The 14,575-nt window shown below is 39.4% G+C and overlaps 1 protein-coding gene across 1 annotated transcript in view; it reads right to left on the bottom strand.

Annotated features, from left to right (window-relative positions):
* CLVS2 (clavesin 2) overlaps positions 1–14,575 on the bottom strand; it is a 56,512-nt gene that overhangs the window by 16,715 nt on the left and 25,222 nt on the right. The gene's annotated exons all lie outside the window — the stretch shown is intronic.

Below are 14,575 nucleotides of genomic sequence, written 5' to 3'. Positions count from 1 at the left end.
CACACCATTGAGGAAGGAGGAAAGAAGTGTAAACAGGTGCAGTATATGCATGCTCCCTTTTTTTAATGGCTTATGTCAGAACCTTCTCAGTGAATTTTCTCTTAATTATACACACTTATTAAATTATTGGCTTTCATTTGAAGCTTAATTCAACAGGTGACACAGCATAGGCAGCCACTCAGATCAAAACCAGGTTCCTCACAGCAGCAGCAGCTCCCATCTGACCATACAGGTAACAAACAAGGACATCCTTTCCAGCTATACCTCCTTCTCTTCCTCCTCTCTTTCTCCTCCTATGTGGATGCAATAAAGGCAGCTTCAGGTCTGTGCCAGTGGGATCATAGGCTCAAAAGGAGGCAATCAAATGGTCTGACAGGGTGCATTGTGCAAATAGACCTATTTTGCCTCCTCTGGAGACAAGAGAGGAGGCTGTAGAGAAACATACAGCAGCCTAGATGTAATCTGCAAAGCACCACTTGAAGCATAGGGTCATACAGCACACACCAACAAAATGCCCAAGAAAAAAATTATAAACTATTCAAGCCAAACAAGAACTGTCACAAAAGGAAGGCAGAAACTGCAGGAAGGAAATCTTTCATTAAATGTTTCCACATAGAGATATACTTTGCAAAAGTGAAACTGCATGCATATTCACAGAACCTCTTTAGTTCTGCAAATGTGTTCAGACCTGGGGGAATAATGAAGTACAAATTGCTTACTCCTCTCCAAGGATCCATTCACATCCTGTCAAGTACGCCTAACCCGCAGGCTCTTTACAGCAAGGTACCTCTGACCTTCAAATTGTAACAACTTGCTGGATTTTCCATCAAGGAGGCAGTACCTTGACAATAGTTTACAGGAAGGATGACTACAACACACACTGCTCACATCTGGCTGGCCAGAGCACAACAGTCAATGCAATCAATGGTCTGTTTTGCAGCTTTTCTCCAGAAACTTTTGATTAACAGCAGCTTTGCAATAAAACAATCCTATTGAAAGATTGCTGCAGAAGCCTCATTTTGCTAAAGGCCCAACTCCTGTAAGCATTAACTAAATATTGAACAGGATGGTTGATAATTCGACGCATAATACACCCTGTTCAGTACTGTAGATCCCCAAACACCATTTCGAGGACACAACTATGAGTAAATTATGTTTGTATCACAGTGAACCAAAAAATCCATTAGGAAGGATAAATCACTGGATGACACCTTAACCTTTAGTTACAGAATTTACAATTTGTCTACAGAAGGTTGTGTTTATTTGGATTATTGTGGCCAGCTCTCCAGCAAAGGAATCCAGGGCTTCATGCTGCATACCATGCACAAAAGAGCACGCACTTAGAGCTCCAGAAATCTCAGCGGAGCTGAGAGTCACACAGAAACTGAGGACAATTTGTGAATAAGAATATCTCAATAGGCATGAATAGAATATCTCAAACTGACGTACAAACACAGATTCAGAGCAGAGTGCCATAGGCATTTGTATTCTAATGTGGCCTCAGAATGCTCTGTGTCTTTTTAAAGATATAAAATTTCCAGCAGACAAAAGGATTATCCTTAAAAAGTACCATTCTGACAAGTATACTCTCTTCTCCTGCATCTTGGAAACCATTTACATGGAGGATCATGAATATATTGGGAACAATCCTCAAATAGAAGATGCCACTTGATCTTAAAAGCCAGTTTGCCTCAGTGTTTTTCAGAAATTCTGAATACATTTTCTGGAACTAAAGAAGTTGGGTATTTCTCAGTTTCTGGAACTGAACTGCAGTGCCCAGATTCAGAAGCACTTCCTAAGGTGTAATTAGGACCCCTCAAAATTTGTGCCAAAAAAAAAAAAAAAAGGTGATTTGGTCAGAATGATCCTGCATTCTACACAGTACTTAGACTAGTATTCAAAAGCTGCTGAAAGTAGATCCAAAAGCAAATCCCTAAAGCACCTGCTGAAGAAAATAAAAAAGCAGAATAAGCAACTACATCTGCTGGAGAAGCAGGTGTCAGAAGGTTGTCTTGCTCTTCTCAGATGTATCTGACTTCCACGTGGGGATTTGCCAGACAGATGGTCATCCTACACAAACAGCAGGTAGGAATTTCTTTCAAATCACTGATTCTTCTGGGGTTTTATGCAGATTAGGTTACAAGCACAGTGGCAGTCACAACTGCCTCTGCAGACGTACTGTACTTCAACAGACGAGCCTGTAACCCATGAATCACATGAATTCTAAGTAAATGGAATCTCTTGCCAGAAAACAGTAAGAGATGGAGATCAGCTGTAAAGTGAGCTGTGCTTCTGACTGGAAAAGTAATAAATCTGATGGGGTATTACCAAACCACAAAAAAGAACTAATTATGTATATAGTGGGTGGATTTTTCATCCCATTCACTGTAACCTCTGTTTCAGCAGTGGAACACAACTTTTGCATGTTTCTGATGAGCACAGTTTGGGACACGGCCATGCCATAGACAAAGGCAAGCAGGTAGTTACTATCAGAGCCCACAGTTCCTGTGACACGAGGCTTGCAAGTGACAACAGTAGGCTGCCAAGGAAGAGGCATGCCCCCATGCTGCTGTCTGGAGGACTGGGGGACTACCAGTGAATGGCCAGCACCGCAGAACGATCCCAAGCAAACTCCCTCACTTAGTTTCCATCTCCTGTGATATATGGTTCTGTGGACTCACAGCACAGCAATTTTACCTCTCTGCCAAACATAATTTATACAAACTATCTTTACAAGCTTTCTCTCCAAGGACCCAGCTGCTGTTGCCTGCTACCACCCTTGGCACATACTAAGAAGCCAGGTTTCTACTTGCCAGACATAAAATTCCACCCAGTGCTGGGCTCAGCCATCACCTAAGCCAGCTCTCAGGGTTTCACAGAGGGTGCCCTGCTCCACTTTGGCCAGCAGGAGCTCTTACAGCACAGGTAGTAACAAGAAAAACAGTATATGACATTTTCAACAGTACCTAAGAAAGAAAAGTGCCAAATTCCTACTGAAAACCACTGTGAGTCTTCTTAGTGGTGTCAGGACTGTCATCATAGAAATAATAAAAATGACCCACCTTTTTCGTCTTTACCAAATGAAAAAATCAAAGAACTTCTTAAAGCCCATAGCATTTTCTTCTTCTTGAGTATCGTTTCTACATTTAAACCTCTGAAGATTACTTTTAATGAAGTAGCCCTCCTAGCTGAGCTCAGTACTGTCATCAAATTTGTTTGCACAGCTTTTAGAAGTGTAGTCTCAGAAACTGCTGAGACCACTGTGTGCCCAAAGGTGCCTTGGCAGCCCATTCTCATCAGAGCCTTACAAGTATGCTGCTCGTCTCCTGCAAACAGACTGTCTGGACACACCTTGCCACACACTAACACCAAGAGAGTTCTTGGGCACATGTTGCTCTGGGGTTATTTTTGAGGGTTTGCTGTCCTTATGTGCAGTGAAACTGTTTTCGCAGACAGTCTAGAGACATCCTTCAAAGGACAGTCTGGACAAACATAATGAATACACTCACACACTTCACTTAAGGCTGCACTTGAGTGCTCTGATGAATTCAGGCTGTAGCATCTGCAGACAACAAGAGGTTACAAAGTCAAAACTGCAACAGCTGTACCTTCCTAACAAAAACTGCAAGTTCAAAGAAAGCATACAAAACTATTAATTTCTTAAATGTGACTTAAGACTTGTTCCTGAAGATAATACATTATTTCTCCTTTAGCTTTTCCAAAAAAGTCAAGCACTTTAGGGAGAAAAAAAAAATATGATGAACAAAAATAGTATCTTTATAATGGAAAGCTCCACTAGAAAGAAACTGAAACATTCTGTCTGCTACAAAATGCAGCATGACTAAACAACTAAGCTTAATTTTTATCATTTTTAAGACAGTCTTCTTTAAAGAGAAGACTACAGAAAATCATGGAAAGAGAAGGCTCTGACTAGAAGGAATAGTTCACTTCCTTAGTACTCCAAGAGCTGAACTACCAGAGGAACCAAGAATCACTGCCATCCACATCAGGAAAGGACACCCATCTTGCTACCAAACTGTTAACTTTCACTGAAGGTAGGAAAGAACAAGGCATTCCTAATACCAAACTTCCTGCCAGCATCCATCCGTGACACGAGTAATTGCAACGCCTCAAAACAAACAAACTTGTGTGTCAAAACTGATCACCCATGCTCAAGACATGACTGGAACCAGTGGTGAGGATTGGATGATTAAAAGACTGGAAAGTGAATCTGTAGCATCTAAAAGAATTTGGGTTGTTTTTTTTACGAAAACAGATGGTAAACACACTAGGGAGAATAAATAACAGGTGAGGAAAGAACCTTTCAAAACAAAGGACAATGTCGACACCCAAACAAAGAAGAGAAACCAGACCAGGAGCACAGTTAACTAGACTGGAAGCTGGTAGACAGCTTTGAATCACCAAACATGCAGCAAGACTGGCAGGGAATAAGCACCCTAACTCATTATGAGAAAATTAGTAAATTCTGAAGAAACTAAGCTTCAGGTTGTCCAACAACAGGAGACTTTAAGGTTCAAAGTCCAAAAAAATCCAAAAAAAGAAATCTCAGGTGGTGAAATTTTGCTTGATCCCTGGAACAGCTGCACAAGTGATTTCCCTCTGTAAGACTAAAGAAGAGAACTGTTGTTGTCTCCTAGTCTCAGCTTTTCATTTTTATTAGACAATGTTGAACCATTTCTAAGACAAACAAAAAGTGCCCAAATAAATTTTTGTTACTGTGTTCAACCAAAAGCACAGTACCTAAAGGCAAATTAACATCATTCAGTGACATTCCCACAAAATAAGATTTAATTATCTAGAACTGGATGTTGTCATTTTGCTAAGAAGCTTCCAGTGAAGCAATTTGACTTTTGGCAGTCCTTTTCATTTCTATTGGTCATTTTATCTTACAGCTCATATAGAAATATGTTAAGTTGAATGAAATGAGAAGAGAGATGGTATCCATCCAGTGACAATATTGCTTTTTTTATTGAAGTATCTGTTTTAATTTCAAATAGTCTTCCATCTTTCATTTCAATATGCTACTCATAAAAATTCTATATTGTTTAAATTAATTAGGTGGGATTTAAAAGCCATTTGACCATATGTGTCTGCATGTTTATATATAAATATAATAAAATTTAAAACCTACATAGATTTTGTGCTTTCACTATTTGGATAAAGGGATTATATCACTCTCAATTTTTAATTAGGTGGGCTTGATAAAGAAAGTATTTTGTCTAAAACCTCAATTTTAATTCGAAATTACTTTATGTCTTTGAAAATTAATTTCAATAGGTTTTGACCTGATTTTTTTTTTTTTTAAGTTTTAATTAGAAAATGTGGAATTCTTTTAGCAATTCTTCATTTTGACAGGGACTTGGGGTTTTGGACATTGGTTCTTGGCCCATTGGTTTAGTTTAAACCTTGAAAATAAAGGCTTTAATTTTAAAGAAGAAATAAAAAATGCTGTTTTCCAAGGACAATACTGTTTTCAACTATCAACACTGACTCTTTTCTAACTCTTAATTTGGAATGTGAGATATTAAAAAGGGGGAAAAGAACCCAAAACTTTTTGCAGCCTGATGCTATTTTCCAAATCAGCAAAGCCAGAAAAACAGTAAGAACAATGGTAGAAGTAGGTTCTTCCATTCTGTTTTCTACCCTGTGATGAAAATCATTCTTTACAATATGCAATTATCAGATGGTGATTTCTTCTATGGAAATTCCCATAGGGAAAAAAAAAAAGTCTGTTTTCCAGGCAGCTTGTGAATGTCTTATTAGATTAAGATTACAGACAAAAAGAAAAAAACACTATACTGCTAACTGCTGTGCATAAATACAGTAACAATGCTTTCATAATACTGGTGGAATAAAAATAATGTGGAAAATTACTGTTCAAAAATTATTCCATACTCAGTTCCTGAAGGCAGAAGTCTTTGGCCAGGGACTGCCTAGCAAGAGCTGAAATGCCACACCAGCACCTCAGCTGGTACCACCCTCGTCCTGAAGTCATCCTCTTTTAGTCAGTGAGACTGTCCAAACAGCCCTTGGTCTCTGCCAAACTGTTGACCACAGGATTACTGTCAGGATGCTTTTCGTCACGCAGACAGCTTCCCATGGGCCTGAGGTAGTTTCAAGGAGGAGCATCAGTAGCTATCAGATACCATCCCCTTCCTTGTACCTGACGACTTCCAAATGTGAGTAGGCTATACAGCACGTGGGAAGGAAGGGGAATTTTCAGATAATGTTAAGACAAGGATTGAAAGAAATGAGGCAAGGCAGAAATGAGGCAAGGCAAGAAATGAGGCAAGGCAGAAACCATAGAAAGAAGGTAAAAGCAGAAGAGATTAAATTAAAAAGTAATTCAGGGAGAGGCATCAAGAAATTACTATGATGCACAAGAGAAAAACATACTCATCTTGTTCCCTCTCTAGCCCCTTTTCAAAATTTTCACAGGAAGGTAGAGAAAGAGAAATACAAAGTATTCCTGCGTGGAAGACCCATGTTTTACAGTCACATGCCAAGACTCATTTTGCAGACCTAAACTCAAATAAAGTAAATAAATACCAAATCTTATGCCTTCCATATAATTTCGTATATCATCCCAGCTGACAATCTCCTAGAACCAGACCCAGCCTAAGGATTTTCAGTTCAGGATTGGCTTCTGCCAAAATCTGCAAGAAACTACTCTGAGCCTGTCCAGGCAATAGGGTGCACAGGTCTGCAGATGGATAAGGTGAACAAAGACCCTGCACAGAGGCAAAAATGCATGTTTTCAAATAGCATTGCATAGCTATGCAGCGCCAGTAAGTTACTGAGTTGAAAGATACCATTTCTCCTACCATAATATTCACTTTTTCTCCCCTGAAATTGGAGAACTTCTAAACTGGTGCCTACAATTTTATTATCCAAAGCTCCTCCAAAAACGCAACTCTCAGTTTCAGACAAGATGAATTAAAATTGGATTAGCCCTTTGTAAGTTTCAATTTACAACAATACAATAAACTGAAAGCCATAGTGTTTCAAGAGTTATTTCATGAGCCATATGTTTCCTCATACTATGAGGAATCAATCTCCATCACTGCAGTAAGCACTAAGAGTCGTAATCATTTGAGCTGTCCAATTTTAATCTGTCACTCCATGCAAATGACAGTCCTGAGAATTGAACTGAACTGTAAAATTGGAGGGATAGTGATTTAAGAAAAATCAGCTGAGGGCAGACACTGAGATCTAGAGTGCAGCACAATTAAGCTTTAAATTACTGTGGAAATTGAATAACTGACTTGAGATCCATTAATAAGTATTATATTTTATTAAGAGTAGAGGTATCATGAACTATGCAGTATACATAGTTTCAAGAAGTCAGTTCCCCACAGGACAAATCTATTTCCAGTTCCAAATAGTGTTCAAATGTCTTTCTCATAGTACAGAATAAAGATTTATTTCAGACTTTCAGCTTTAAAGAAAGCCTCAGTTTGAACTGCTCGGCTACTTTATCTTTAGAAAGATACTTGAAAAGATATGATTGCCTACATGCTAACTCCACTTCAGCTTCCCTCTTCTTCTGCACTCCTGAACGACTGCTGGTGGTACACACATGCAAAATGGGAGTCCAGGGAACTTGAATATTGTTTGAGGGAGAACTGTCATTCAAGTTATTACTCTAGAGGACCACAAATCACTGCTGTTGAATTCTAACTTCAGACATCAGCCCCCTGTCTTTGCAAAGCCATATAAGCATGGGTGTCTCTGTGCTGGCTTCTATGGAGGAAAACTTCCAGTAAAAACAGAGATTAGCAAAACTGGGAAAATAAATAGTTACATGTTTTATCATACATATCTAGGACAAGGCTAATGTGTTTGCTGTGCTATCAGGATATGCCAGTAATGACAAAATGTGATGGTAGGATCTCTCCTAAAATCACACCTTGGAAACTCTTGAAAATTCATATGCAAGCAGTTGGGAGATCAAAATCAGAAATGCAGATGTCTTCTTGCTAAAATAAAAGTGGAACCCATGTGAATGTATTCTCAGCAAAAGAAAACAACAGTAGCCTCAGTTCACGTCACATGGATACCCACAGAGAAAAGAACTCAACTCTGAAACTGTCTGGAATGTGGGCTTCCCGGTACGAAGCAGACAAAGACACACTGGACACAGTCCAGCAAAGGGCCAGGAAGATGACTCAGGGATTGGAGCATCTCTCATAAGGACAGAGACTGAGAGAGCTGGGAATATCCAGCATGGAGGAGAGAAAACTCAGGGGAATCTCAGCAATGTACATGAAGACCTGAAGGGAGGGTGTAAGACGCTGGAGCCAGGCTCTTTTCAGTGTTGCCCAGTGATAGGACCAGAGGCCATGGGAACGAACTGAAACACAGAAGGGTCCACCTGAACATAAGGAAACAATATAAGAGCACACAGTTCTAAACAAGTCAGACACTGATGAAAAATATAAAATCACTGAGGTTAAATAGTCTTTTTACCTAGTATATTTCAAATCACTTACCAAAGTTGTGCTATATTTGAAATTCATCACCAGCAGAAGTAACCAGTGTGATGATAGACTTCTCAAAGTCAATTAAAAACTGAATTGCAGATAAATGCTAATATTTACCCTATGTAAAGTACTCAAGCTTCTTGGCTTGCCCGAGGTCACTCATCTTCACAAGTGACTGTCGAAAATGTGCTCAGCTTACTCCACCTAAATGCAGGCTTACCTTACCTGCAAACCCTGACATTTCATGCATCACTTTCTCTGAACCAGGACTGCAAAACACAGCCACTGCCAAGCTGTCTGCACAGCATTGAACAAGTTCAGTTTCCAAAGGCTGGGAATGAGCTGTCTCCCCAGTTCTGGCACCCACCAGTGAGTCCAGCTTTTCAGAAATGTCACAGGGCAACACAGAGAGCTCACAGACCAGGGAAAGCAACAGTCAAATTAACTCCATTCATTAATGAAACCTCTAGGAAAGAAGTTCAATTTCCATTTTGAAACTGACAATTTGCTGTTCTGCTCTTAGCTCTACCAACATCTGAAAGTATGTCTTTTTCTAAATATAGCATTATTTACAAAGATATTGTTTTTGCATAAGTAACATCTTCCGATGTTTGTAACTAGAGATTGCAAAATGTTTATTGCTCTGCTGCTAAAACCATATTCAAATTGTAGCATCTTAACTCCAATGCAATATACTACAACAGCGTGGCCTATTTTTTACAGGAAGCATAAGAATACGTGCAAAAAGACCCTCCTTCCCTCTCCTTCCATTCTACTTTTCTGATTTGGCCACATTCCGATTTGCAATCCTCCTCTACAGCGCGGCTTAAATTTTCTGCTTTCCTCTACTACTGTCACTCTGGTGCTAGTGCTTCATGCTAATCAGAGAATTAAATCCCCAGAACAGGGATGATGGCTTATGGTATGCATGAGTGGACTTAATGGAAAGCAGAGACACCCTGCTGGCTGACTCTTACTTCCCATCCATTAGTACCACACAAGCCATGCTATCCAGCACACCCATGCTACTAGTCCCACAACCACGGAGCCCTCACCCACTTGTCATTCACGCCACAGCTGTAAAGGCCCCTGCTGTGACCACCGTGTGTACCTCAGAAGGAGGCTGGAAATACAAAACTCCTCATTTCAGTGAGAGTATCAATGAACATTAAACCTTAAACAAGCTTCTACCTCCTCTTAACTGAACAGTCAAAGAGTCATTCCTCAACAACACAGGACAAGCTGAAATAAAATCACAGCCAATGCTAATATGAGCAGACATGGCCTCTTCCAACCTATCCATTCACAAACGGGTGCTGTTGTTGAGACCATGTCACAAAGCTCTTGCACCTGTACAAAAAAATAGTTTATGCAAGCAAAATCTTCTGTTAGGTATTAACAGGTGTGGGGTCACATCAAGAGGCAGATACAGACTCAGAATGTACCACATTTTCTAGACGTAAGATATTTTCAATTGACAACAAACAGAACTGCATTGAAATCTAAAAGGTACATGGCAAACAGAGTGCATGTGTGTCTGTGTCCGTGTATAAAAATTCTTATGCCTCAAACATCAAAATAATCTCTTAAAAATTATTAAAATGGATAATTTGTCCATTTCCAGTAGTCTATTCACTTTAAATTAATATAGATTTAAGAGCTCAGGCTAACAGCATAGGACAAAAAAAGGCATTTCCTATCTAGGAACCAGAATCAGTTCTTTGTGCCCTACTGGTAGATCAATTATGTATTAGAGCTGCAGCTGCTTGACTTTTAATCCACATTAGTGCACAGACCTTGGGCAAATTTGGTGTTACCATATTATAAAGGAAAAGCACTAGAATAAGTTATACATAAACAAAAAGGAAAACAGATCAAGCAAGAGACCAATTAATCAGTCAGATGCTGGCAATAAGGGGATGGGCTGCCTACTGCCAGCACATAGGGAAATAAGAAACACACAGATAAATCATCTAAATTTCCTTAAATGTAATTAAATCCAACCTGGAATAACCATAAGATCATTTTTAACATGTTTCTTTGTTAACCTAATTTTTGGCAATTCAGACAAAGAGCAGATGTGTATATATGTGTACAGTACAGTACTACAGACCTACAATACCTGTTCTCATCCTGAATAAACAACACTTCCAGCCACATTCTAGATATCAGACACCAGCTGTATGCTTAGCCATTTAAAGATCCTGGCTGTGTATTTACTGAAATAGATCATTTAAAGCAGTACTCCAGTCAGCTCTGCTCATTTTGGAGCCTGGCTGATAAATCTTCACACGTAGCCGAAGCATTAAAAGTCTTCCATTTTCTGAGCCCAAATTCCTGCATCATCATATCCACTACAGTCTTTCAGCACTAAAATTAAAAGCAGAATGAATATTTAAGTGTTCTGTGACAAGAATGCAGCAGCTAAATCTGTCAGTATACGAAAAAGCAAAGGCTACCTTAGAATTTGAGTTCAGTGGATGGAGGGAGGGAAGGAAGGTAGATGTAAAAAAAAAAAAGCAGGGGGGAAATTATCACAGAATGCTTGCTAGCTATTGCTACTGCCCTAGGAGCTGTACTTTGAGTGCTCTAAGCTTCCATTTCCTTACAAAGACAATGTTATTTGGTTGAAATATTTTTTTCCTACACTGCACAACAGTCTCTCCTGGAGACAGGAACAGATACAGCCTGGAGGTAAATGGGGATGTGAGGTGTCTGAATGCTCCACTCAACACTGGCAGCTTTCCCAAAATTAAATACTTCTGTTTTGACCCATTTGATACTTTTCAAATAAAAAAATCTCTAGAAGGGAGACATTTCACATAAACATTTTCTTTTTGTCTTTATGGAAAATTTGTGATTCTTCTTAGCAGGGATGTAGAGTCATAGATTATAATGTTTCTGTTTAATTTTGTAAAAGAACTATATAGTGCCTTTGTTTTTGTGGATAAGAATGCAGCCTCTTGGAGCTATTCTAACAGATTTCATTCTGTTACTTGCTACCATCATATACAACACAAGCTCATATCAGGATAAGAAACTGAATTTCATGCAGATCTGATATGGAGAGTTATGTGGTGATATAAATCACAGACAAGCACAATCCTGTGTGTCCCAAGACACCCTCAGTATTGAAACAGATTGCTTTGTTATTTTAAGCTGTTACACTGCTGCAAATTTCATCACCCAGTCCTGTGACTGTGACAGATCTCACCTGCAAAGTGAGACCATGCAGAGTAACCTCCAAGTGGAACCCAAAGTGATGTCCAGTGGTTGTTGGCACTTCAGTAATTGGTTCCTCTCCTCTGGCTCAACTCTGCCCCAGAGTTCCAGCACAACTGAACAGTTGGTGTGCTCACGGAAGCTGCCAAGTTTCAGCAGGAAAAAAGCAACAAAGGGTCTTGACCACTTCTGGTTGTATAAAGTCCCATGGTGCCATTATGGATGGAGAAGCATTAACCTCAATGACTTGGTGAAATAACAACTTGAGGAATCTCATTCTGCCTATCTAAACCCTCTCTATACTTTCAGCTGACTCCAGCATTTTTACAGCAACATTCAACTGCCTCAAAGTGTCGTCAGGAACTGGAAAACACCAGACGTGACAACTTATCCGATGCAAGATGTGACCGTGTCATCACTACAAATGTTATTAGAGTTAATAGCAAGTGGGTCTGGTGAGCTCAACTAACTCTGTGACATTCCAGTCCTGCTACACCAGCCTGCAGGGGTGAGTGCAAAGCTCTCCAAGGCAATGCTCTTCACATACAGCTCACCTACTTGAACTCACTGTGGGCCTGCACTAATCTGATTCTATTGGGTGTACTCCATTTCTGACTGCAGAGACAGGCCTTTCCCTAACAAAATGTACCATAAGAAATACCAAAATACACAAAATAACATTCTGCAAAATTCCAAGCAGCATCTACACTGCACAATTAACAGCACCCAGAAACATTCATGGAGGAGAAACTCAATTATCTATACTGTGAAAGTGTAAGTCATAGCCACCGTCCCTCTCCCAAACAATTTGGAAGGTAAACAGAAATCAAGCACCACTTCCAAAATGACCTTTGAATGCAGCAATCTGCTTAGGCTAACAAAAATAATAATAGTCAGGACATAGCCACTGCAGCAGAAGGGAGCAGCCCTGGGCATGTCTGTTTTATTAGTACACAGTTACGGTCTCTTAGAGGTGTTCTCCATTGACAGCTGCCCAGTATAAACCAGCAAGAAACTCAGGAAAACATGAAGCAATTTTAAATTATTGCACCTCATACAAAACAAATATATTCACTTTCAAATGTCAGCCATGGATTTTTAAAATTCTATTAATTACACAGATTAAACCTTTTAAATACCATTAATTAAACAGAGTGGCTACTCAAGCACTATGAGGGCTATTGTGTAAATACATGTTCAGGAGTCCTGAGAGATGTTTGTGTCCACTACAGTGACCTCTACTGAAAAGTTTTTTTTACAAAAATTAGTATCACACAAATGGTTCTGTTCATACCACCTCCATTGAAATTTTTATTGTCCTCATTCTGTATAGTCTGAAATGGTGACTAGAAATGGCTGCTAGATACAAGTAATTCTCCATGCAAAATATGCATCATTCTTTCTTTCTTAGCCATCAGGTCATCAGCATCCCAGTTCCTTTTCAACAGCACTGAGCAATGTACTGCCATTTCTATTTAAGGTAAGTTATAATTAATTAATTAATTAAGTTCAGTCCGTATTCGCATTAACTCAGCAGGCAACTCAAAGGTTTCAACCAAGAACCATGGGATCAGTAACAACATTCGGTACATGGGGTAAGTAAGTGAAGACAGCACAGATCTGAGTATCAGTCACAAGTGAAGGACACACCAGAGCTCACTGATCAGCAGATCTGGTGAGAGCATGCATGGGTTTTGGAGAACCAAAGCTACAGTAACATAACTGCCTCTGAGGAGCTGCACTCTGCATCAGGTGAGAATCAAGTTCAGTCTGAGTACACAACTAATAAAGCCAAAGTAAATAAAATCCACATGCAGGGTTGTAAATGTTGATGATAACAACTATTTCTGATAGTCTTAAAGAGTAACTCATCTGGGCTATGTCATTCTCCTTTTTCAAAACAACGTACCTGTCTGAAAACAGTTCTCCACTAATGAGTATCTACTGAATGCTTTTTCTGTGTAAGAGGCTTCATAAGCATATAATAAAAACAACTTATTCCTTATTATCAGCAGGGTGAACAGCACGACCCCAGTGGGAACAGGAGCTGGGCTAACAGACAAGCTGAATTCATAGTAAATAAAAAAATGTCATCAAGACTTTTGCATGGTTTTGCATTTCACAGAGAAAAAAAATTATTTACAAGCATTTTATGCTTTTGAAATAAAACTCTCCTTCATTGTGTTGGTTTTCTCTGACACTAACATAAATATAGATGTAGATGTGTTTGCAAAAAAATTAATTATCTTTTCTACAACACTATTGTTAAACAAGTGCTGACAGATTAATATAACTCAGCATCAGTGCAAAGACCTTACTATGTGTATTCCAATAGAGCACAAAGTTTCTAAAATAGAAGCATTGTTGCATGATCAGCAGGTTGTATATAGTTTTGTATAGTCCACACAAGTTATGATTCTTCCCTGATCCATACCAATCAAACTGACATGTGCTTTTCAGCACTACACAAAGCAATAAAAAGTACAGATGCTATTTTCTATCAAAGCATGTGCACAAGTATGTGCATCACCTACAATTGCTGCAGATGAAAAGCATTCCCAGCAACGATCATACTGCATTGCCCTGGACATGGCTCCCAGCCAGGTAGGGAAGATATTTTCCCTTCAAATGAGAGATCTGAAATAATGCCTGAAGCAAGAATCAAACCAGAAGTCAAAATTTTGAAATTCAAGCAAGTAACTCTCTGTCCAACCTGGCAGGCCTAGCTTTGTTTAAATCCACATCAAATTGACACCAACTCTGATGATCTCCATGGACAGGCAACCGCTGCCAACTCTCCAAAGCTGCAGGGCTTTGGAAGCGTAGGAGGCTGCACCAGAGCTTGCAGG

The sequence above is a fragment of the Corvus kubaryi genome, unplaced genomic scaffold (assembly GCF_017639235.1).
Source record: "Corvus kubaryi isolate FWS band 111438036 unplaced genomic scaffold, C.kubaryi_AGA036_p1.0 split3-73, whole genome shotgun sequence".
Lineage (NCBI taxonomy): Eukaryota > Metazoa > Chordata > Aves > Passeriformes > Corvidae > Corvus > Corvus kubaryi.
Note: the sequence above shows the minus strand (reverse complement) of the source record. Positions and strands in the feature narration are given on the sequence as shown.